This window comes from Sparus aurata, chromosome 10 (assembly GCF_900880675.1).
Source record: "Sparus aurata chromosome 10, fSpaAur1.1, whole genome shotgun sequence".
Lineage (NCBI taxonomy): Eukaryota > Metazoa > Chordata > Actinopteri > Spariformes > Sparidae > Sparus > Sparus aurata.
Window position 1 is genome coordinate 17,837,922 of NC_044196.1, and position 24,739 is coordinate 17,862,660.

General features: G+C 42.5%; 1 protein-coding gene, 1 long non-coding RNA gene, 6 other non-coding genes and 1 pseudogene across 8 annotated transcripts in view; 4 read left to right on the plus strand and 5 right to left on the minus strand.

Annotated features, from left to right (window-relative positions):
* Positions 1–2,976, minus strand: part of adisspb (adipose secreted signaling protein b) — a 36,134-nt gene extending 33,158 nt beyond the window's left edge. The window contains exon 1 of the mRNA XM_030431481.1: positions 2,609–2,976. The gene's annotated coding sequence lies outside the window, so the exon portion shown is untranslated. The remainder of the gene's footprint in view (positions 1–2,608) is intronic.
* Positions 2,977–3,938: 962 nt separating this feature from the next.
* On the plus strand, positions 3,939–23,657 carry LOC115589299 (uncharacterized). The gene is made up of 3 exons (XR_003985514.1): positions 3,939–4,205; positions 22,709–22,750; positions 23,326–23,657. It is a non-coding gene; the product is annotated as an uncharacterized LOC115589299 (long non-coding RNA).
* trnak-cuu (transfer RNA lysine (anticodon CUU)) lies at positions 6,499–6,571 on the plus strand. The gene has a single exon. It is a non-coding gene; the product is annotated as a tRNA-Lys (tRNA).
* trnan-guu (transfer RNA asparagine (anticodon GUU)) lies at positions 6,895–6,968 on the minus strand. Its single transcript has one exon. It is a non-coding gene; the product is annotated as a tRNA-Asn (tRNA).
* trnak-cuu (transfer RNA lysine (anticodon CUU)) lies at positions 8,329–8,401 on the plus strand. Its single transcript has one exon. It is a non-coding gene; the product is annotated as a tRNA-Lys (tRNA).
* Positions 8,794–8,866, minus strand: trnak-cuu (transfer RNA lysine (anticodon CUU)). Its single transcript has one exon. It is a non-coding gene; the product is annotated as a tRNA-Lys (tRNA).
* trnan-guu (transfer RNA asparagine (anticodon GUU)) lies at positions 9,002–9,075 on the plus strand. The gene has a single exon. It is a non-coding gene; the product is annotated as a tRNA-Asn (tRNA).
* On the minus strand, positions 9,443–9,516 carry trnan-guu (transfer RNA asparagine (anticodon GUU)). Its single transcript has one exon. It is a non-coding gene; the product is annotated as a tRNA-Asn (tRNA).
* LOC115589297 (putative nuclease HARBI1) lies at positions 10,534–12,571 on the minus strand (annotated as a pseudogene).
* Positions 23,658–24,739: the final 1,082 nt, after the last annotated feature.

Genomic DNA, 24,739 nt, shown 5'->3' on the forward strand with positions numbered 1-24,739 from the left:
ACATACAAACATATACCAACGGGTCTATATGAGGGTTTTTTATGTGGTCAAACATGCTGAAAATAGGCAATCAGGTCCCATCGTTGAATTCCCTTTGCCAGTAGACAAGTTTGCCGTGTTATTGTTTTTGTTGTGTTGTGTTCAACTTCACCAACTTTACTTCAAAGTGTCATAGCATCGTTAAGGAAAAGGGGCAAAAATGAGTGTGTCCACTGAGGTGTCATGTTTCCATCACAGCAAATCAGAGCTAGAGACGGTACATAACCACGACTACTGAGTCAATTAAATTGTATGATTGGGCCCTTTCCCAATGAAGACAAAGGTCAGGTGTTAGTCGATGTTAATGGGTAATGGATTGATGTACAGGATGAATTGCAGTGTAAACAAGGACAGCTCTGACCAAATTTGATTGTTTGTGTGGTCAAAGATACTTTAACACACAGATGTATAGCGCAACTTACAATAACCTCCAAAGGGTGTGAGCATTGAACTTATATTACCCCCATATTCAGAAGTCAAGCTCTGTCAGACAACAGCTCTCCCTCAGCTCTGTGTCACAGTTGACAAATTAAAATAGCAGATGCCACAGAGCACAGCAACAGGTAGCCATCTCCTGCTCTGAAATAATGCCTGTTATTCTGGGAAAGTGATTTAATATCCTCCGTGTGGAACAGGCACACACTGGGAGACGCAGAAAACATAACATTCACTGTGAGGTTAACGTCTCACTATAACGTTAACACAGTATAAAAGCATGGGCTTTATCTTTGTCCTTTATTGCACCAGCCAGTGCTCTGTTATTAGAGCTTAAACAATCAGGCAATGAATCAGTTAGCAGATCAACATCAAATTAATCTGAAATCATTTTAAATTACAAATAAATCCACTGGCTCTAGCTTCACAAATGTAAGCATTTCCTTATTTTCTAGTGCCACAACTCACCAATACTAAGTCAATTATTTTCTCGATGAATCAATCGCTTGTTTGGTCTATAACATGGCAGAAAATGGTGAAATACATCGATCATTGTTTCCAAAAGCCCAAGATGACGTACTCAAGCGTCTTGTTTTTGTCCACAACCAAAGGATATTCGGTTCCCCCTTGTAGATGAGTAAAGAAACCAGAAAATATTCACATTTAAGAAGACAATTTTCATTTGAATTTAATTCAGATTACCTTAATAGTTCACAACAAATCGATTAATTGTTGCTGCTACATAATTTTTTCCATATTTTTTATGGTAAGTTGAATATCTCTGAGTTAAGATTGTAGAAAAAGAAGTGATTTAAATAAATTAACTTGAGCTTCAAGAACTAGTGATGGGCATTCTCATCATCTGCTGGCCATTGTTGTACACTTAACAGTCAATCGAGATGAGAAAACAATCTGCAGACCATTGAAAATGAAAGACTCATAAATTGCAGCCTGAAATTAGTATAAAGCTGATGTCACCATGACATTGTTATCCCTGTACATACACTCAAGTTACACTGAAACTGTTGACAATGACTGACTAGGCTGTTTCTCTATTCCTGTACAAAACCTAGCGTATAAGCTACATCATTACTTTTATGTCTGTTTACAATGCTTGACCCTTTGCTACACCTTCTGCACATCTAGCTAAACCTAGTGCGGTCTAATCCGACAGCCCTTCAATAAATCCTAGCTGAATGCAGGTTATAAGCTTTAGTTTTTGTCGAAACTGATTTAGAGAGATGCTGATTCCGTTTTAAAGTCACTTGGAAGCTGTGGTTAGTGGTGCTGTTTGATTATATGATGTTAAACTGAGAAGTGTTTGTTATCATTCGTCCTCCCCAGTTAAATAAGTGAGGGTAGACTAGACAGGAGGTATGAGTGTGCGATTTGTAAGAGTTTCTTTCGTTTGCATTAGTTTAGGCACTGTAAAAGGCAGGTAATTCATGCAATGTTGCTGTTCATTCAAATAAAATGAAAAGCGCAAAACAGCATCGCATAAGAAGGTTTAAAACAAAAGGTGACTTAAAGGGGCACTGTGTAGTTTTCGAGACGAAATTCAAACTCAGAATTTTAATATTTACACTATCAACAGGGTAATAACACAAATTCAGAAATATTTATATAGATTTTCCATGACTGAATAAACAAGCTGTTCTCTAAGGTCCCCAGAACACTGTTTGAAGCTTGAGCGGTGGCAGGGTCCGCCACATATAAACAAAATAAAACTGTGTGAAAGTGTGTTATAGTCTTTAATGTCAGTCTGTTTATTCAGTTTATTCAGTCATGATAACAAAAAGGGTTTGTTTACTTAGCTTGTTTAGGCATAAAATGTCTACCCCAAAACTACACAGTGCACCTTTAAGTAGCATCAATAATGACTACAGTTTAACGTTACACATTTGAAATTGACAGTGTTTTGACACACAAATAATACAACATGCAGTCATAGTTAATGTCGCTGGAATTAACATTAATATTAGTTGGTGACAGAGCAACATAAACATGAATCTCCATGTTAGCTAGCCGTCCTGAAAGATGACTCCGTCCTTGCTAGGTGCGGGTAAATAAAGTTCCAGTGTTTACACAAACTGTCAACGGACATTTGTTTAGTTTTGTTTTTCGTCAAGCTTACCTTACTTTATCCACGGAGGCTCAAACTCGGGCACCGAGCTGTACAGATAACCGACAACCGTGTGTGAAAGTGTTGTTTGGTCACAGGGAGTTCGGCTAGTACACCCAGCACCGCCACCAGCACCACCACCAGCACCAGCTCAGAATACAAACCTCCACTCCCCTCTTCTCTCCGCTACACTTTCTCTATCGGACAATTTCCGCATTTGATCACGTGGTTCGCTTGGGGCTTCCTCGTGTGTTGCTTAGAACCCTGTTATTTCACAAAATGGTTAAATATAATAAACGCTGGTCACCCGAGACACCTGAGACGCTCCTCTCGACCCCGTGTCGCTGACAAGTGAAGCCCGGAGCCGGTTGTGAAGCAGCGGCTGGCCCCCCTCTCTCTCTCTCCCTCCCTCCGTCTCCATCCACCAGTGCGGCATGGTAGAGCGAAGGCGCCATCTTGTGGCAGTTTACCCACTTAGCAAACATTCAATTACAATGTGCTCTTTGTGTAATAAACAACTTTAAAACCCGCTGATCCCAAACGTTTACCACCTATTATTATGTGAAGTCCAGACTGAAAACCTTATTGTTTTGATTATAATTTTATTTTTGTCCTTTCATCTTGTCTTGTCATTTATTTTCTTTACTTTCAATGCCAACACTACTTTAGTTCATTTTTACTTTATTGTTATTCTATTGGGAACAGGATTTTGCGTTAAACTCCTTAAACACTTTGCGCAATTGAAATTAAAAACAGAAGTTAAATTAGAATTAAGATTCTAAAAAATGCAAAAATTACAATAAATAGACATATTTGCTTAAGTACAATGTGGAGGTTTTTGACTTGAATATTTCACACTTTATGATACTTTACAATTGTACTCAAGGGGAATTAATGTGCCCTTTCCGCCATTACATTTATCTGACAGCATAGTAACAAACCACATCACTATTAAGTTTTTTCTTGTTACAGAATACACCGGCCAACATCATAGGACACATCGGTTTGGTGAGTTACATGATATTGAGCGTACAGTCCTGACATTAAGATAATCAATAGGCTACGTCACAGATTATGCATAACGGTTCGTTACAAAATCCCTCTAATACAGGTAAACTCATAAATAACTAAGATAAGATCAATAAAACAACGAAAAAGAAGACACGTACACACGGTGAGGTCCTACACGTGTTATGGGCGTACGGAGAAAATTACTTTGATTGAAAAACCTAAATCTTTGTGATTTGGACAACGTTACGACAATTGCGCATTTTGTTTTTCTTACCCAGCAGCACACCTCTCTCCTCCGCCCCCTCACACACCACTCCCGGATGGAGGAGAAAGTCATGCAAGCAGGTGGCAGAGCATCCCTGAATCAGGCGTGTAAAGTCTCTCTAGTTTCTTTAAACTTTGTTTAAACTTTGTCTCGCTCAAACATGAAGGCTTGGTGTATATATCGGGCAAGATTTCGACTTGGACAAGGCATTTCACACGGCTTTATTTAATTAATTGGATGCGCCCCCGGAGGCCAAACGCCGAGCACCAACAAGCATCGAGGCGAAGTAAGCTAGCTAAGCTAACGCAAGATATCGTCACGCACGTCTTCACGGTAAGAATTCGACTAAATTTTAGTGGCTGGTCACTTTTAAACTGTGTCCGAAAATAAAACACGTTTGTTCGGTAAAATGTCATTGTTTATGTACCAGTTTTACTGCGTGCCCCATTGCTTGATTGTGAAAAAGGCTTAAGTGAATGTCTGTGAACATGGCGGCGCTAGCTAAGCACATTCACGGTAATTAGCGTTAAGCAGGTGGTAACAACTTAGGTGTTAACAGTAGGTATTACCATGAGTTTACTCTTTTAAGCTGTACATTTGGGTGGGTCTTGTGTTTTCATTGCGCTGTTTAAAGAAAATATGGAGTGAAAGGAGGCAGAGTCAGTAGTTGAAAGTTATGCAAGGTCAGGTGGACACATGGTCGATGTCGCAGCCATTTTGAGCGCTAGTGAAGACTTAGAAGGTAGTGATACAGCTTTGCTGTTTTTCACTAAATAAGATTGTAGATTTGACTTAATACTGTATCCTTTTTGACTAGGCAAAAGCACTATCTGTGCATTATTTCATGTGGCATTTTTTTCTTTCTAGGCATACCTTTGTATCAGAGGACAGCTAAACAACAGTATGTGAAAAATTATTAATAATTTCTTATGACTTTTTAATAAACAACTGAGCTACTTCACCGCAAGAGATTCAGGTTGCTTAAGTAGACTTATGAACTTGTCAATTTTCACGTATTATTATGCTATGGTAATTCTACACATATCACACAACCTCCTATTCCTTTCTATCCACCTTATTCCTGACTTCGTGAGTTTACCCATGGTTCATAGCGGTAGTCGGCTTTGCCCCTCCGATTGAACTGGTTAAACTCGGTGTTTACGCTAGCGTAGCTGTCATGCTTGCTCTAAAAAATGTCTTTTAACACAAAGAAAGTGACAAAATTGACACAAATTGGAGGTGGATACATAGAACGGATATTTTAAAAAGCCGTGAGGACATGCTAGTCTCGCTAGTCTCCCCCCATTCCCCCTTCCTCGGCATGGCGTGTAGGGCGCAGGGCACGGACATGTTTGTCGAAGTTGTTGAAGTTTATGAAAAAAACTTCAATTTTCATGAATTGTTGTGGCAGCCAACAACGGCACATGTTGTACCTGAGCTCATTTTAAAAACAATTTAGCATTCATGACATAACGCTAGTTGTTTAGGGCTAGCTTGGTGGCAGCGGTCACTCATGCACTTGCAAGGCAACTTGAAACAAAAAAACCGCCGGCGGAAGTAGTTATCTGTCATGGCAGCCCCCATAGGCTTCCGAGGAAACGGGTGGGTAGTCTTATTAATATCCTTAAACTCAACTCTGAAAAAGCGTAGAAGCTCACTGCCAACCATTACACTAAAGGCAGGAACACACCGGCCCAACCGTTGGACGTCTGAAGCGTTTGGAGAGACTCGCACGAGGTCGGGAACAAATATGTTTGGTGTGTTCAGCTCTGTCGGAAGCTTTCGGAGCCGCGCGGACGTTGTCGGATCCGACTGAGCATGCAAAGTCTGAGGAGGAGGGCTGTCGGACGTCTGAGCCATTGGATTCTCTGATTGGTTGTGTGCCAGCTGAATGGCCGTTCTGATTGGCGGTGTGCTAGCGAATTAGCGTGGTGTGTGGGAGGGGTGGAATACTATGTGCGCTTTGTTTTTCTATGCACTCCGTTCCGTCATTTCTTGTTTTCATGTTTTGGAGTACTGGCACCAGACTAGTTGTTATGTCCGTTCAGGACGAATTAATTTGTGTTAGTTTGATAATGCCTTGCTGCATGTTTAGTATGCAGCTGTTTTTATCGGAAATAGTTAAGTTTCGTTTTGATCGAAAGTAAAGAGAGTTGCGTGCACAAGCCTCTCGTTTACAACTCACAACACAAGCACCACCAGCTTATTGCATCTCGCGCAAGCGCAGAACGTACACGCTACTGTGGAGTAGGCAGCACGTCGAAGCGGTGTGTTCAATGCAACTTTTCTGCCGAACGGGTCAGACAGGAGGCAACGGAGTGGTTGGAGAGTGGTCGGATAAGGCAGTTGGACGTCTGGGCGGTGTATGGGGGCCTTAAAGCTCAGCAATACCTAACCTGTTTACTGAGCTTTTGCTGGGCAGTGAAACACAGAACACAACTCAAAAAAAATAACCACGAAACCAGTTATACTAAGGACTAAAGCAATCACATGGTCAGTTTTTAACTTTTTAGGAGAGGAGTGGAATGCAGGATCCTGAGGTGTCGTAGGCTGCAATTTATCCAGTAACACTGTAAACCGGGGATGTGCCTGTTTTTAAACCCAACCCCCGGTGGTGGTAGCAGTAGCCCGGCTAGCTCAGTCGGTAGAGCATGAGACTCTTAATCTCAGGGTCGTGGGTTCGAGCCCCACGTTGGGCGCATTCCTTTTCTTATGTTTTCATTCAGTCTTCACTGTCAAGCCTTCCTAGCATTCCTAATTGGAGAGCTACCACAACCACATATGACTCCTTACTGAACATATTTTGGCCATTCGTTGAGAAACTGAAAGGTTAGTAACTTAATCCCTATCAGGAACTTCTTCCTCCCTATAGCCCATATTTGATGTGTTTGTTCTTAAGTGGGACGTAAAAGCAGTTGTGTTTTTTAAATGACCACTTCAAAATGTCACAGGTGAGCCTGTTTTTTTTTTACCTGAGCGTTAGTAAAAGTGATATGTTGTGTCCGTCATGAATCAAAAGAGTCGTCCCTGGGTGGGCTTGAACCACCAACCTTTCGGTTAACAGCCGAACGCGCTAACCGATTGCGCCACAGAGACCACATGACTAAGCATTATGGTACCAAAGAATACATATGTACAGTCTAACCTTTACAACTTTACAACATTTGTCTCGAGTCAACAGCACAACCTGCCCTGCTATGTGGCATAGAGGAGCACCATGCTACTCCAGTGAAAAAAAGCTGGTTGACCTTAAAGGTTAGTCCACTAACTCATGGGCTGAGCCCTGTCACTTAAACAATGGGTGGCAAACAAAACACGGGTGCTTGGCTTTGGTCACAATTACTTCTTTGTTTCTCATTTTTGTGTGCTTAGGATCAGGTCGTTCGACTAATTGGTGGTGGTGCCCCACAGAATCTCACCAACCGCCACATTATGTGTTTCATTATTGTGTTTCATTTTTATTTTTAATTTAATGAATTTTAAAAAACGCAGCGTATTCGTTCAGCTGCATTTCATTTCCCTCTTTACCCTCCATCTCTCTGTCACTCACTCGTTTCACACAAACACACACACACACATACACAGCCACTCCTCTCCACTTGATGTTTGGTGCGGAGAAGATCATGTTACACATGTTCAATTTGAATCTGTCCGAGAGGGTTTGTGAGCCTTGCCCTCATAGTTTTTATTGTTTGAACTGATTTCCCTAAGAATGTCCAGGTGTTATTTGGCCTTTGTGGTACTCTCTGAAGCAGTTCCTCTCCAGCTGCAGACACAGGCCCACATTACACTCCTTCCATTTCCAGGGAGTGCTCCTTTCGCAGAGAGTGCACTGTTGTCGCTCCACATGGGAGTCACAAGGCATAATTTTATGACAACTGAGACAATATCAAAATAGCAAGTAAGTGTCTGCAATCTGTCCTATCATTTCTGCACACCTTTTGTCATTGTCGTAGGTTGGATTGATGTCCACTCCGTTTTTCTTGTATAGGACCATCAGTGGATGAAACTTCACAAAGGGCAGCTCTTTTTTAGCAATATGATATGCGATATTAAATTTGATCTTGAGCTGTCTTTTTTTATCCTCTTCAGAGAGCACGACCTGTCTCTTCACAGCCGCCTGCAAGGGTTTTTGTTGTGCCGCTATGAATGCATCTCTGCACTCAATAAAAGTAGCATTTTGTGTTGAATTTGGAGAAACCACTTGTGATATTAGATATGTTGAGCTATTTAAATTGTTCTTGTTTGATTTGTTTATTGCAAACAGCTGCTAGTTTGTATATTTTGCCAATAAATCTAATTTGCAGTGGAGGTTGTATAATTTTGATTGCAACTGTACTTAGTTGTTCAGTCTCAAATTGCAGATTTCATTTTTAGGTGGATATGCCCACTCACACAAAATGTGCCTACATGGAGTCACACAGACTGGTTACCCAAGTTTGGCTGGAGACAAACAGCCCGGCTAGCTCAGTCGGTAGAGCATGAGACTCTTAATCTCAGGGTCGTGGGTTCGAGCCCCACGTTGGGCGATGTCCTTTTCATGGATTAACTTCATGGATTTAGTGATAAAAAATATGAATCACAAAGTTGAAATCAAGATTTTGTGGGAGGTGAAATGACTTCACTCAAGATCAGTGTTCAGCTAGTGTAAAACCTGAACGGGACTAGTCTGAAGTATAGAATGCTTTTCCTTGACGTTGTACTGGCTGTTGGCAGTCAAAATGGTCATGACTAGGGACAATTGCTCACGTAAATGACATTGGTTATAAAATAAGTATAAGGTGAAGTTCTAGAGTTCTCTAAAGTAAAGAATGCTTTCCCTTGACATTGTGCGGGATATTAGCAGACAGTACGCTTTTGACCAGGGACAAGTGTCTACATTAATTACTTGTGTATTGACGGGATAAAAGCAAAATACTTGCGCCCAACGTGGGGCTCGAACCCACGACCCTGAGATTAAGAGTCTCATGCTCTACCGACTGAGCTAGCCGGGCTACATAGAGCTCCACCCCCACACCAGAATTGGTTAAAGTTACTAGCTTGCAGGGCTGGCCACGTCCGTGTCCCATCCCCCATCGCTCCAGAGCACACACTGAAAGAATCTGAACAAGGCTGAGCTGCACAACCTTGTCTCTGTGGCGCAATCGGTTAGCGCGTTCGGCTGTTAACCGAAAGGTTGGTGGTTCGAGCCCACCCAGGGACGAGAAACCTTTTCTTAATGGCGCAGTCTCCCTTCCTTTGATGGAAAATGGGATATTGCTTCAGTGAAGAACATGACAACTGAAGTTCTGCAGTTTTGAAGTGCTTCCTAAGAGACCGAATCAGTCCTATTTATTCTGAAATCCTTGTCCCTATGAGTTTTATATTTAAGAACCTACCAGGTTTCAATAAGGAAAGATGAAACTGCAGAGCCTGTACGTCTTCTGACTGCTGAGAGGGTACATAGTTTCACACACCCCCTTTTTCCTGACTTTCCCCCTCCCCCACAGTCCCTGTTGTTTACATAAAGGGCTCTTCTGCGGTGGAATGTCTTTTTTTATGCTATTGTAAAGGGTGTAAATGAAAAGCTTCGTCCCTGGGTGGGCTCGAACCACCAACCTTTCGGTTAACAGCCGAACGCGCTAACCGATTGCGCCACAGAGACTGGTGACAATGAGCTCCGGAGCTTGAAATTTTACCATTGCTCAATATGTGTATTATGTATCTCATACGACACTATATCAGTCGAAACTGTTGCAAATCCCACAACCATCTGGCAACAATAGAATTGGTCAAAATGTTTCCCATTCTGGCTGCTACGATTGGCTTTTGTGGAGAAGGAACGGGGTCTCATACAACTGCCATCTGTGGCGTAATGAACATTTCCATTCTATGGTAGCTGGCCTGTGTAGAAACTAATGTTGTCGTTAGTGACCGAGACCACAGATTCCCCAAGGTCCTAACGTGAACAGAGATTTCTCAAGATCTAGGTCACAGGTCATCAGAAGCTATTGTGTGCAACTGTGAGGTTCTCCCTCAGCTGACTGCAGTTGGACTGCAATCAGTCAGCTGGGAGACGATATAAGGCGGTTGCAAATCCCTTGTTTAGCTGGTTGTGTCTATTCTTGCACAACCACTATAAAAAGCCATCGTCAATAGAGCCCTAATACCACGAGTGTCACCATGACAACTGAAAAAAAGAGGATCAAGTTATATTTCTCAAATAGAGCTGGAGGTCCTAATGCAGGCGTACGTAGAATATGAGCACATATTTCGGCGAAACTCTAATACCGCTGCAGCGGGCAAAGGAGAGAGACGGCATGGGAGGAAATTGCTGCCCGAGTCAACGCGTAAGTTTGAACTATTCCATTGACATGACATTTAACTGTAAGAATGTAGCACATATGCCTAGCTATGAATGTAAAAGGAAATCAAATCTGATTTCCATTTAGGTGCAGTCCAACAGGGGAAAAAAAGGACTTGGAAGCAGCTAAAACTGAAATATAAAAACATCATTCAACAAGGCAAGGCATATTTTGTTAGGCAATTGCACCTAACTTTGATTTATTTTATTTTTTTATTGGTTGGAACTATATTACAAATCCTAACTGTTGCTTTTGTACTTGTAGGGAATAAGGAAGAACCAAATCACACGTGAATTTGTCTTTATTTGACTGTTTGAATCAAAAGTAATTCCTGGTAATTAGGTCCCTTACAGCCCTTCCATCCTGGACATCTGCAGGCTGGATGGGGTGGTCATCCTCAGGGTCATTTATTTGCAGGGCAGGGTGTTGCTTTCCTCTAATTATTGCAATATTATGTAGAACAACACAGGCCACAATGATGTCGCAAGCCCTTTCTGGGGTGACCCTGAGCCTACGAAAGCACTGGAATCGGGCCTTGAGCATCCCAATGGTCATTTCCACCCTGGCTCGTGTCCTGCAGTGAGCTACGTTGTAGTGTTGCTGTGGGCCGGGGTCAGGGTCAGGATAAGGGGTCAGCAGATGAGGCTGGCAGGGGTACCCTCTGTCTCCGAGTAGGTAACCATCGAACACTCCTATGATAATACAAGATACAGTTGAATGTTTCAGTTGCAATAGGAGGAAACAAAAATATTGATCATAGGATATAGCTTTACTGTATTTAAACTCACCACAGGCAAATCTATCACTCAGTGTAGACTCACGAAAAATTCGAGAGTTATGCACAGGCCCAGGCCACTTTGCTTCCACATTGTTAATCATGTTGGCTGCATCACATATGATCTTCATAGTGGAGAACAGTAATTAGCTGCAGTAGCTGTACTGAAGTATATTTCATCTGAAATGTTAAAAGCTACTATTTAGGCTTACCTGTACATTAATGCTGTGGACAGATCGCCTACTCACATAATCTCCTTCATTTATTGAAGGAGCTATTATGGGAATGTGTGTGCCATCAATGCAGCCAATCACACCTGGAAACCCTAAAATATATTAAATTGACTGATTAGTGCTTCAAGTCTCAAAGCTTTATGACATTACATTAATTATTGCTTACACTGACACCTGCAATTCTGTGGAACGCTTCCTTGAGATGTCTGATGGGTCTGTGACTCGGGAACACTACAAACGCGTTAAAGTAGGCGTTTCAGTGCCACTGTCACATTTCTAACAGCCCGACAGACAGTCGCCTTGGACACATGCTCTGCATTACCAATGTTGTATAGAAACTGCCGTTGGCAAAAAAACGAAGTGCAATACAGAGAATTGGCTCGGAACTGAGTGCATTTCCACGATGTGTCATGTGAGCGATGTGAGGGCGGAGAATATTGTTTAAATAAATTATTGATGGTGCAGAGAAACGGAAACGCTCAAATAGATACTCATCAAGGAATGATAAAACATCCAATCGGGGACTGATAATCCTCTCCCGACGGAGATTTCTGCAGAGTATTTGCGCTTCAACATCAACCGGCTCCTCAAGAAACGGACACGCCATGTCTGCCACTGCCTTCAGTCTGCAGGCTTCAATTTAAGAGCAGGGGAAACTCAGGGTTAGTTGAAGCAAACCTGCCAGCGAGCAGGTTAGTTCCATGGTGTATGTTGCCTGGGTAACTGACTCAGAGTTACGCTGAACTGGCTTTGTGAAACCGAAAAACCTGAGTTTCCCTCATCTCAGGGTTAACAAACTCAGAGTTTTCACAAAACCCGCTTTCTGAAACGGGCCCCTGGAGTGAACTCTTGTCTCTTTTTGGGAGAACGCAATCTCCCTGTGTCCAGCCTGCTCTGATGGCTGGCAGCGAACATCATCCTCTGCTTGTCGTATTCCAGCAGGTTCTGCCAAAGAGCATCAATACTGCTCACCTAAGCAAAGGGAACAAAATGGCACATTAGAAGATAAAACATACAAGTGTGAACATGCATGACAAGACATGGAGGAAATGTAGCAAAACAATAGAAGCTGGTTCTATTGTTGGTTCCTCAGCCCAACCAGATACTCTGCCAAGCTATCAACCCTGTCCAGACACACTAACGAGGGGCTCAGGAACAGGTGAGGTGATTGAGGAGGGAAAAGGACAGGTGAGGTAATGAAGGGAAAACACAGAGGGGGAGAAACACACTGGAGAAACTGAAAAGTAAGAAGAGACACACAAGGGCATAATATCAGAATAAATCAGAACACAACAACAAAACACTGAATCATGACAATGATCTGTCAGAACAAATTGTTTATGGGGAAGGGGAGGTAAACCATACAATATCTTACATCTTATTTCAAACACTGATCATACGAAAAAAAATTCAAAGCTCAGTAAAATGTGTGTTCAAAATAGTGTCATGTGTTTAAACAGTTTACAAGGTGATTGTATTATTGTTGGATAGGCACGTGAGCGGGAGCTGGCACAAAACAGATGTGTTAATATAGTGCAAGTATATCATAGCTGTACCTGTATTTAAGTTAATCTGATTTATTTAGAATTTATTGAAATACATTTGACTTTGAAATTTAAATGAATTAGTTTGTAATGTTACACCTATTAGTTACATGTTTATTGGAGGGTAATTACATTGGTGTATGAGGTTTTAAAATCTGCTTTACTTACTTGCGGGTCAGGATCAGCCGGAACAGCTTCTGGTGCGGCAAGTCAAGCTGGTCACGGACAGTCTGACTGGTTGACAGATAGTTCAGAGAACACACAGTGCATCTGAGTGTCTCTGTCACCATCAGGTTGTACCTATCGGATGTCCAGGACCTTCAAAGCCCTCTTGTGGACACCGTAGCCTGTCAGCTGCTTTCCACAAACTGGGCAGGACACCCTCACCTTCAACAGGTGATAGGGCATCCATACCATCATTTAATGGGTAAAGAAGCGGTCGGATGATGGTGTCTGGTGGTAGATGAGGGCAGGGACAGGGGGCCGGTCTGAAAGACTGTGTTGGCAATCAATCTCTGATCCTGCACAGGGATGGTCTTGCTCATTTCACCCAGCAACCAGAATGAGGCTGCAGCTCCAGAAGCGGCTGCCTGAGCTCCTCCAGACCCATCCTGTTAAAAACACATAAGAATGCCATTGTTGCTTAAATAGTGGACACATAAAATGACTACAACAGAGGCAAACCAATGAACAAAGGCTAAACTCACAGAGGCTGGCTGGTGGGGGCAGCAGGGCTGCAGGAATGACCACTGGGCTGAATTATCACCACAGACTGAGACTGAGGCTACAGGTTGAACATCAGCAGGAGACTGAGTGGCAGGCTGCTAAAACAACAGGATTATGACATGTGCTGTAACAGCAACAGCATAACAGCAATGTAAACAGACATACAAGATTTTTCTAATGCTCACTTTAACAGTGTAAAATCCACAACTACAGGCTATGAACCCTCCAAAGATGGTGGTCTGTCCACGGGCCTACAAGGGGTTTTTCTCAATCTGAAACAATCAGAATTGTATTCAGCCTGGAGTGAGACCCTTTCTGCACCATCAGAATGACTATTTCTCATCCAGTGATATGCATGTATCTGGGCCGGTCTGTTGTCTCCTCCAGCAGGCCAAACCCCAGAGCTGGTGAATGTCTTTAGTCTCAACATCGACTCCCCCTCTACCATTACCCTGTGGCTTTTTGGTTTTGTTCTTATTTGAAGACAATATGGAAATAATAACAGCAGTTGCAACTATGAATCACAGCATAAACATAGTGTGCTAAACAAGTGCGCAAGTCCTGTGAAATTCCAATCTCTGTGCAATTACCACATTTACAGGCTGTCTTTTTAGATTAATGCTACACACAGTCTTTCATACGTTGGCTTCAGGTTGGCTGATGAGGTCTGTTATTTCTTGAAAGCAGTTTCCTGTGAGGCCGAGGTTCACAGTGATTTCAGAACAGCCTCTCCGGGCTTATTGCTTTAATCTACTAAGCTAACGTTACCTATTTAGGTTACTTACGTTATCTAGTTACTTACTGTCTGAAAAAACCCTCTTATGTCCGTCTGTCGGCCTTGCTTTCTCCGTTTTGTGGGAACTTCCATTTTATCCCACCTTCTCTCTTCCACAACAACTGCTAAATCGGAATAGAGATGGGCGTAACCTAGTGTTGCACGGTAAACCGATACTAGAAAGGTACCGCGGTACCCAACCGTTAAGAACAATACTTTTTCACATTTTATTAGTATCGGTACTTTATGAACTTTGTGTGACAGCGGGGCAGCGTGTCTTGTGTGCAGCTTCTCTCTGCTTCCTCACTGTCTGCAGACAGAGTGGGCGTGGTGTCACAGTGACAGACAGTCACAGAGCAGAGCGAGACAGACGTGTTGGCTCTCTTGGTCATTACGGATTTAAAGCATCATTTACAGACAGTCTTTGTGGTGTCCGTGGGCTTGCCCTTACTGTCGGCAACGTTAGCTTCATGCGTCTGCTTTTTCAACCAGCCTAGGACGGTCAGCAGGAGCACTCATGCCACTCTCAGCTGAGACATGCGGACTTGTTCAAAAAGTTCAAAGAGCTGCAGGTTAGCAATAGATAACGTTAATTGTGGCAAGCGAACTATTTTCACCATCAGAGTTGCACAAGGCAGTCAGGGGTAAAGCTAACTGTTTAACAGTCCGATGTGGTTCCACACATCTCTGTATGCAAACACAACTGTTCACAATGGTAACATGAACTTTACCATAACATGCGCTGGTGTTCACAAGTATGCTGATCAACAACAACACTTATCTATTTTAAGTCAATCAGTACTAGTAATGTAATCATAGCATCTAAATTTCTGTCAATAATTTATGATATATATTGTTTTATATTATCAGAAAAATGGTCTCAGGGGGTGTCATCATACTGTAATATTTATACTTATGTCATAGGCTACTTAGGGAATTTCATTTTTTTTCTCTAGTTATAATGCTCTCACACAGCCATCATGAACTCCCCTGCATGGGCTTGGAATGAAGATTTGTCTACTATTGTAAAGGAATACTATTTTTATTATTTGTTTCAAGAGAGGAGTAATCTAAGTCAGAGTCCTGCACGGGTGAAAAATAATGTACTGTGTGGGACACAGATGCGGATCGCGTCGGACGCCTGGAGAGGCGGGTCGGGTTTTACGATTGCCATTTTCAAGGCATCACTTATCAGTCATTATAAGCGACACAAATAATAAGCATTTATATTTCATATGAGCTCATTCATGCGTGCTTGCGCCCTCCCAGAACTCCCATTCCCCAGCTGGCTTACTTTCATTTTTAAAAATTGCGTCCGTCCAATTTTCCTTCGGGCGTTGGTATCAATTTATAGCAGGTCGGCTCGGGTACGGAATGTAATTTGTGCTACTGTCGGAAAATGGGTCGGATGCGGTTTAAACTATGGCGGGTTCGGGAGGGTGCGGGTTTGCAAAATAAGACCCGTGCAGGACTCTGCTCTAAGTGACCATTTTAATCATCTAGCTAATTATCAAGCTAAATATCCAACATGCTAGTTTACGTCAAGGACTGCGGTGGAAGACGACGGTAAAATATTTCCTTTCTCTAACACTGGATTTATTTATGCCAACTAGGGCTGAAACGATTCATCGAGTTACTCGATTAACTCGATTATAAAAATTCCTCGAAGCCTCGTTAAATTCCTATGACGCGCACTATACGCGCAGGGATCTGATTGTTCCACACGGACCGTTGTTCAGGAAGCACACCAGCGCGTCATACATGTTGAATTTAGCTGGCTGGTACAATTTAGCTCTGTATTTGTAGTCAAGCCCGGATCCCGAACCGGGCCGTCTGGGCCGCGGCCCGGGGGCCTCGAGCTACCAGAGGCCTCCGTCACTTAGTGGTTTTTTTTTTTTTTTTTGTGAGTGGACCTCATTAAGTGTGTGATGAATTACAAAGTTATAGTCTACCCGATTTATTTGCAAATAAAAATATGACTGATTGTTTGTTTTGCTGTCTGTGTCCGGGCGATGATGGAGGAACGGAAAAACATGGGAAAAAGGCGGTGGGTTAGGGTTGGGCCACTGAATTAAAAGCAAAACAGGAGAGGGATAAAAGACATTCGCAACTCCGGCATGGCATTCCGAACATCTCAAGCTTTTTCACCGCATCTAACTTTAACCAGTAGTGTCACATCATGGTGATATAGACCCGGTGCAAATATTTTTTGTGTGCCCCGAAACACGCGCGCACACACACACACACACGCGCAGCCACTTTTTTCGCTGTGGGCCGATCAGTAATCGGCCGATGGACGGCCTTTTATTTATTTATTTGTTTGTTTGTTTATTTATTCTGCTGCGCCTATACGTTTCTCCGTCGACACCAAGAAAGTGAGAGATTGGCGAAAAAATCTAACTGAGCTTCAGCGTCTGTCCGAGGAGGACAGCAACAGGGCCAGGCTGCCTGCTGGAGGGAGGAAGAAGGAGCCTGAGATAAACATGCGGGGATGAGTTATCAGCAAACGGGCACAACACGAGAGAGTGTCCCGCAAAATGATCAGGGCGATGGAGGAACAAATGTACGAGTGACAGCAGAGATGAGGAGTTTGCAGTGAGTGCTGGTCGTTTCCTCCGCTGCAACAACTTCACCTGCAGAGGACAACTATTGCCCAGCAGGATACCAGAGAATTCACCAAGAAGCTGGAGAAGTTTGGGACATTTTCATCCCGGATTTTTGAGAGGAAGGAATTAAACGTCTGTCCCATGAATGCCTGGTCTGTACAGTGATTGAATCAAATAAACGCCCCGGCTATTATTTGGTATTGTACGGTATGTTAACTCTCCCGGCCGGGGAGAGAGACACATCACAGTGCTCAGCTGCAGACACAGCAGAGAGGTGACGAGACGCGACTCATCATTACTGACAGGCATCAAGGCCACTCAGCGTTACCTTACCGACCCGCCCCCAGATATTTCATTCACAAAAACAGGTCCTGTGGCAATTCTGGACAGCTGTTTTTTAATTTTTTCGTTTTTTTGTCCTTCCTTCATGAGCCCCTGACTGCGTCTGGGCCCCGGTGCAGCTGCAGCGGTTGCACTGCCGATACTTACGCCACTGACTTTAATGGCATCAGCGTCAGTGAAGAGCAGGATCACTACCCGGCAGATGCCTCCACATCACCAGCTCATCCACAGCGAGGGGCCTTGCCCTCGACTGAGACAGTGTGACAGTCACCTGTTCACCGGCTGCCCCGCCCGCATCTTTGACCAGCCTGGATGGCCCGCCTGACGGCTGTGGTGAGGCCACTGATGCCGCGGATGATCCCGTGAGTGATCCTGCGGACAATGCTGCGGATGATGCCAGGGATGACGGCAGGGACCTGCCAGTGACAATGCCGCTGGGACCGGCGGCCCCCGAACGGAAATGCAGGAGTGGTATGAGACGACTACGGATCCGGAATTGTGGAAAGACACAAGCAGCGATACGATAAAGACCATTCTTATTCAGAGAGGCGCTGCAGAATTACTTAATTGCAGGTCGGTCGACCTACCCAGCTTCTGCCAGGGACAGAACTATTGGAGGTAAAGATAATAATACACACATACACTGTATGTGCTGAGAGTCTTGTGTTTAATTTATCTACAGTTGTAGATTTTTTGCCAGGAGAAAGGCCAGAAAAAAGGTCATTGCATAAGGTAGCGACTCTAATGTGTGTGTGTATTCTTGTCTCCCAAGCGTTGTTAATGTGCATTGTTTTTTTTATGATTTGGAAAACATTTGTTGGTGGGATGTTTGCTATCGTGGCTATTCTAAAAACAGGTTGTTTGCTATTCTTTGAAGTGTTTCTGCATATCTGAGTGTAGACTGTTTTGATAATACACACATACACTGCATGTGCTGAGAGTCTGTGTTGAATTTATCGGTCAGTGTGAATCCTGTTTAAGTGCAGGAGTTTCCAACACACATCCACACTTGTGCACTATTAAAGTAGTTGTCTGTTGTGTTGGTGCACATACAAGTGTGTGTGTGTGTGTGTGTGTGTGTGTGTGTGTGTGTGTTTGTGTGTGTGTGTGTAAGGGCCTCTAAGAGTCTGGCCCAAGGGCCTCTGAATTCTTAATCCAGCCTTGTTTGTAGTGATGTGATGCGGTTTGACTAGATATGATGTTTAGCTTTGATGTTTTTAACCTCTTCAACCCGAGCTGCGCATGTTGCATTATACACCTTATAAGAGCATGCTTACCATGTAGCAACATATTAATGCAGCACACCAACTTAACGGGAAGAAGCTCAGCTAAACGCTCATGATAATCATTTTCACCTAATCGGAACTCAATTCAGACACCAAGCAACTAAAGGAGCACGTAGAAAATACACGCTATTGGCGCATGTCAGAAAAATCGGTGTAAGCGATTACGCTACTTTATGCTACTTTATGCTAACGCTACATACAGCATGTCATATGAAAGCTGGGACTCTACAAATTTCAACGGTATACATCTCATCACTCTGCGCCCAAAACTCACTGAAACAGCCGCCGAAGAAGAGCAAAAATAAACATCACTTTATACAGACATGATCATGAATTACGTGCTACAATGGCTGTTTTGTGATTATAAACTCTGTTTGAGTGCATTACACCGCCTCCACCGGCTAATCCAATGTGACTGTGTCACTTTGAAATGATTCCTGACAGTTCAGGATAAGTTTCGGTTCCAGGAGGACCCTAGTCTTCCCACACAGTGTATTTGCCTCCTTGTGATTGGCGGATTAGTGTGGTTATCATGGATTTGGGGACTGAAGTATGAAAAAGTCTTATTTATAATTCATTTATTTTATTTGTTTATAATTGTTTTATTTACATTTATTTTTTATAAATTGTACACATTGTGTGACTGTTTGGCTTGATATTTTATATTCATTCCTTGTTCTCAGGCGGGTAATTTGCAGAAGGTGCAATCCTTTTTTTGTAATGTTGTATTAAGAAAACAAAACCAAGGCCAAATGGCCTTTACTATTTAAGTTTGTATTCACAGTTTTACATGGTATACATGTTTTACAGTAAGTTGATTTAACTGTATTGTTGTTTAATTATTGGCAATGGCACTTAATAAATGGGCTTAGTTTTGGAGCCAAATGTTGGAGTTGGAATGAATACCTCTGTTTTTTTGAGAAATGCTTGATTATTTTACAGCCACATCATTTTCGTTATGCATTATTTGTTTTGGTTGTTTAAAAACGCAGTAAAAAATTATCCGATTAATCGATCGATAAAGTGCTAGATTAATCGATTACAAAAAGAATCGATAGCTGCAGCCCTAATGCCAACGGTTTTACATGAAATTGGATTTTTTGTGAATATACAATATCAAACTAAATAGTTTCTGATACTCTTCAACTCAACGTACAGTCAGTCATAGGCGACATTTTTGTCATTTTGTAACTAATTCATGGCTGCTTCGGAGCGGCATACAGACCCACCATCTGTCACCGCATGTTTGTATTTGTGTGTGTGTCTGTGTGTGTGTGCGAGTGGAGGAGCCACCGAGGGTGTAAAGCGCACTGCTCCAGGTCCGAAAACAGCTTTATATATATATTTTTTTTCACTAACACAGTCCTTAATTAGTAGTTCTGAAGTCTTTAAAAGTAATGCAAAAAAAAGAGACTGACTGAAACGTCGGTATGCGCTGGAAAGGCAGAAATATTTCACATTCCATATTTAGACTATGGCGGGCCGCCACAGTCTCGTCAATCTATGGGAAACACTTAATTTTAAAGTTGTGTTGGCTTTTATTTTGCCGTGGCGCTGCGCCACAGTCAGCTACATGTAGGGGAAACCCGGGCTATAAAGCTCAGCAGCTTTTAAAATATATATATATAATAAAAAGAAATACATCATTTTAAGTTCCACATTCTGTCATCTAAAATTTATGCCATTATTTTTGATGATGTTTTAGTTTTCAGCCGTGGTATCGTTTCAGTATCGGTATTGAGATATTTTAGGCAGGTATCGTACCGAAGTCATAATTGTGGTATCGTGACAACACTAGTGTAACCAAGTTTACAATTGGGGGGGTCCCACACACACACACAAAAAAAAACGTCATGACTTGCCAACGAAATCATAGAATTAGTTGGTGTGATGAATGGAAAAATCACTCCTGATCCAAGTAGCGCCACAGAGACTGGTGACACTGGGTTGTGGAGGTTGAGATTTTAGCATTGCTCAACATGAATTCTTTATATTTGTTAATTTAGTTAAGTATCTGATAATTAAGTATCTGATACGACACCAAATCAGTTGAGACTGTTGTGAATCCCACAACCATCCGTGCAACAACGCGATTGGCCAAAATGGTTTCCAGTGCAGCTGCAGAGATTTCTCATTATCTAGGTCACAGGTCATCAGAAGCTATTTTTGCGCACCTGATGAATGCAGTTTTTCTGTGCAAATCTGAGTTGTGTGTGTGTTTGTGATTTTTCTTTTGGCCAGTTATATACATTTTGTTTTCCCCTTGTTGACTCCCACTTCACCATTAGTTTTTGGATTCAATCCTTTTCTTCGTCTATCACTTTTAATTAACCTGTTAAACAAGGGACCAGTTTGCCTTGACCATTTTTATGATCTGTTGTGTGCTTTGTTGGTTTCCCAACCTGCGATCCTTGTCTTTCAGGGGGTTTTTTTCCGGGGAAACATAATGATTGGGGGTTAGTCCAGAACAGGAAATAAACCTGTTTCGCAGGTACTTTGGTAGTTGCTTTTGCATTGTGGAATAGTTTGTTTACTACACAAAACATTGAGTTCACATTGGACGCATTTATTGGGAATCCTACTTGGGTGGCACTCAACTCATGTAAAAAGGCAGATCTACTGCAAATTGCTCACCAGTTCAGCATTGCAGTGACAGCAGGAAGTAGGAGAGATACAATAAAAACAGGGTGTGGTCACTGGTTGGAGAAACAGATCCTCACTGATGAGGATCTGGGGGGTAAAGGGAGTGACAGTGACAGTGAAGGGACTGTCACTGAACCACTTGCTGAAATGGGGTTAGAGATGAAGCTCAAGCTAGAGTAAATGAAGTTGGAGCAGGTGAGGAAGCAGTTTGCGTACCAAGAAAGGCAAAATGAAAAGGAGCAGGCCGTTTGTTTGAGAGATTGATGTGGCACTGTGGCTGATGCTTGGGCTCCAGCCTTTCCGGGTGATAGTGGTCTGGCTGATTAGGAATAACCAATAAGAGGGGGTGGGACACTAGGCTTTGTTAGTCCCCCCAGGAATCCGCTATCGTGGAATTTACCACAGATTTCCCGGCCGTCCGCGGATTCAAAGACCTTCCGCGGAATATCACATTTTGCATGCAGTTTTCATCCCGGCCGCTGGATGTCGCTATCAGATAGACTGGGCTCTAGACTCACAGTAGAAGTACACGTTGATAATGAAAATAACTTCATTATCAACGTGCAGTGAAGCGACAGACTAGGGCTGCACAAAAAATCGTTAAAAAATCGTTAAAAAATCGCGATCTCGATTCACACATACACGTGATCTTATTTCTACACATAGCGATTCTGGAGCATTTTATATCTCGAGCTGAATCACAAACAAATGCGACTATTTTCCTCCCGGATTTTTCGAAGCGCCCCCAAACGCAGCACTGCCGCTGCCTCCTCCCTCAACCTGTGGTAAAGCGTCTTTACAACACGGGATTCAGCGGAGGAAGCCCGCCTGCAGTTGAGTGTTTGGAAGGAGTGAGTGAGAGGCCATTTTTAGACAGGGCAGCAAGCCGCCAATCTGCCCGTCTTTTGGGCAGCTAGGTCCGCGGTTTTAGACAGAGGGCGGCAAATTGAGAGTCTGTTTAGGTCCGCCGATTTGCCGCCTCAGAGGGTACACTTATTTCCACCTCGCCTGCTAGTTGAGCAACTGGACAGCCGCTGAGATCCGGGAGATGCTAGCTTCTCCTGGATCTCTAGCGGTTTCGTTGTGTTAGCTTGTTGTTGTACCCAAGCTAGAAACGGTCACTACTTTCAAAGTAAAAGCCCCCCGCTAAGAACCCAGTTCTAAACTACAATGGGGTGCAATGTAAAGCTCTTATTTTGAAGACAAATTTGTTGTCAACTGTGACCAGCCCAACTTCGGGCTTCATGTCACGTCACATGTTTACTCAGCTATCACATATCAGCTAGCCAAAGATACAGCCCCAATAAGCACTGTACAACATGAGGGATTAAAGGATTCCCTCTCATCTTGGAGACAAATTTTTTCTTTCTTTTTTTTTGTAAAAATCATTTCTCATCCAATGATAGAACTTGAACAAAACAAAAAAAAACATTGCTTTATGCCTCTGCCATACTACAATGCTTCTTTACTCATCAGTGCAATAAACATTTTGTGAAGAAATCGTGCCAGAGAATCGTGATCTCAATTCTAAGCAAAAAAATCATGATTCACATTTTTTCCAGAATCGTGCAGCCCTACGACAGACTCAAGTTTCCATCCACCAGGTGAGTGAAGAACACTTGAATCATCGTCAAACAAACGTATCACAGCTCTGAATGTGCAGACAATCACAGTTTGAACTGCTGTCGAGCTCGTGTTAATCACATGCTGTCAATCACTCCACCGCAGGAAGGCTGACTCAATGTGTAGAGAAATGTTCTGACGAGCAGCTCAGTCTGGTTCTGTGTTCACTGACACCAGCTCTCCTGCAGTGACACCAGAACTTAAGAGGAACTGGTTTCACTGCTAGTTCTTAAACCTTCACCCATAGTTTGGTGAAAAGTTTTGCACTTTACATGTTGCAAATAAATCTGCCCAACAGGGACAAAGAAAATGTTGATGTTGATTATTTTAAAACCAGTAATAGTAGGTTCCACAATGTTTTACAGTGTTCTGGTATTGCAATTAATTTCATAAGAGAATACTTAATTCATCATTACATTTAAAAAGTATGTTTTTTAAAAGAAAGTATGTTTTTTTTTAATGTTTGCAGAATTTTAACTTTCAAGCCGCGGAATCAAGAATTGCTCTTCGCAGAATCAAAATTGCCCTCCGCGGAATTTAAACTTTTTCTCTGCAGATTCCTGGGGGGACTTCTTTGTCTCTCTCCATTCAACCTGACCAGAGAAGCAGTCAGTCAGCCTGGAGGCTGGCTGTGGTATTATGTTTTGTGTTATGTCTATCTGATGGGTGTGGTAGTCTAGTTTTCGTGGCTTTGTTTCAATTAGGTTTAGTTGTTTCTTTGAGTCAGGGTAGAGGGTAAGCCCCCAGGTCTGACAGCCCTGATGGGTTGGTCTGGGAGGCTGCCTTTCTTTTGTTTATTTTGGCCAGCCCATCAGTTTGTTTGTTTAGGGTTTTTCCCTTCGTTTGGTTGCTGTTCAGGTAATAAACTTCTCTTCCTTTAAACTGCAACATGCGTGATTGCCTTATGTTAGATCACATTTTAAAAAACTTGCCCTGTCTAGATTATTGTTATAGCATTGCATTGAAGCTCACTATGTTTTGCACCGAGCTCCACCTAGTGTGTAATTAAAATTCACCATATAAATAGATAGAACTGAGAAAGTATTACTATTAAAATTGCAAATCTATGACTAGGTCTTTGGCTTTTGAACTGGTGAAACAAAAACATTAATAAGAAGCCACCTCGGCCTCTGGCAAACTGTGATACCCATTTTTCACACAGTTCTGATAATACTGTATTTTTAACTCCAGTTGTTTGACTGTTACTAGTTAACTGAAAAAAGATTTTTCACACAAAACACGATCCCTTTTGTGTTTATTTTAAAACAGATGAGTCAAGTTTAGAAATACTTCTAGGTAAAAAAAGACACAATTTAATATCCTCCAAATGCAAATTAGGGCTACAAAATATGATAGAAATTTAGCAGTTATTACAATTTCAATATGATTCACAATCAGTATAAATGTATGGAACAAGAGGTACAGCACACTGTACATAAGGTAAACATCATGATATCATACCAATATTTTGATTTATTGTTTGATTTAATTTTGTTTAATGTTCTCCAACCACTGCTGGTTTGGAAGAGCATCTGCAGAGGAGCAGTAAACTGTGCCTTTGTACTGGCTGTGTCTGGTCTCTGCTTATTATAGTCCAGCATGTTTTGCCAAAAAGCAACAACATTGCTCACCTAAGCGGAGTGAACAAAATAGTCAACCAGACACTCTGCCAAGCTATCAACCCTCCCCGTCCAATCCTGGCACACCAGAGTCATCCACAGCCTGCAAGACAAAACAAATTAGACAAAAAAAAATTGAACAAGCAACACAGTCTGAGGACAGTAATGTGGGATACAGTGATTTTATTTCTTTACACTTTATGTATATACATACCCCAACTTGTCAAGTGACGCTGAATCCTGGGAGGAGGCAGCAACCAGAGAGGAGGTGACAGGCTGTCCAGCCTGACTTAGTAGGTAGTCAGCACCAAGCAGCTCTCCTTTTAAAGGATGGAAAAACGTGTGCCCGCA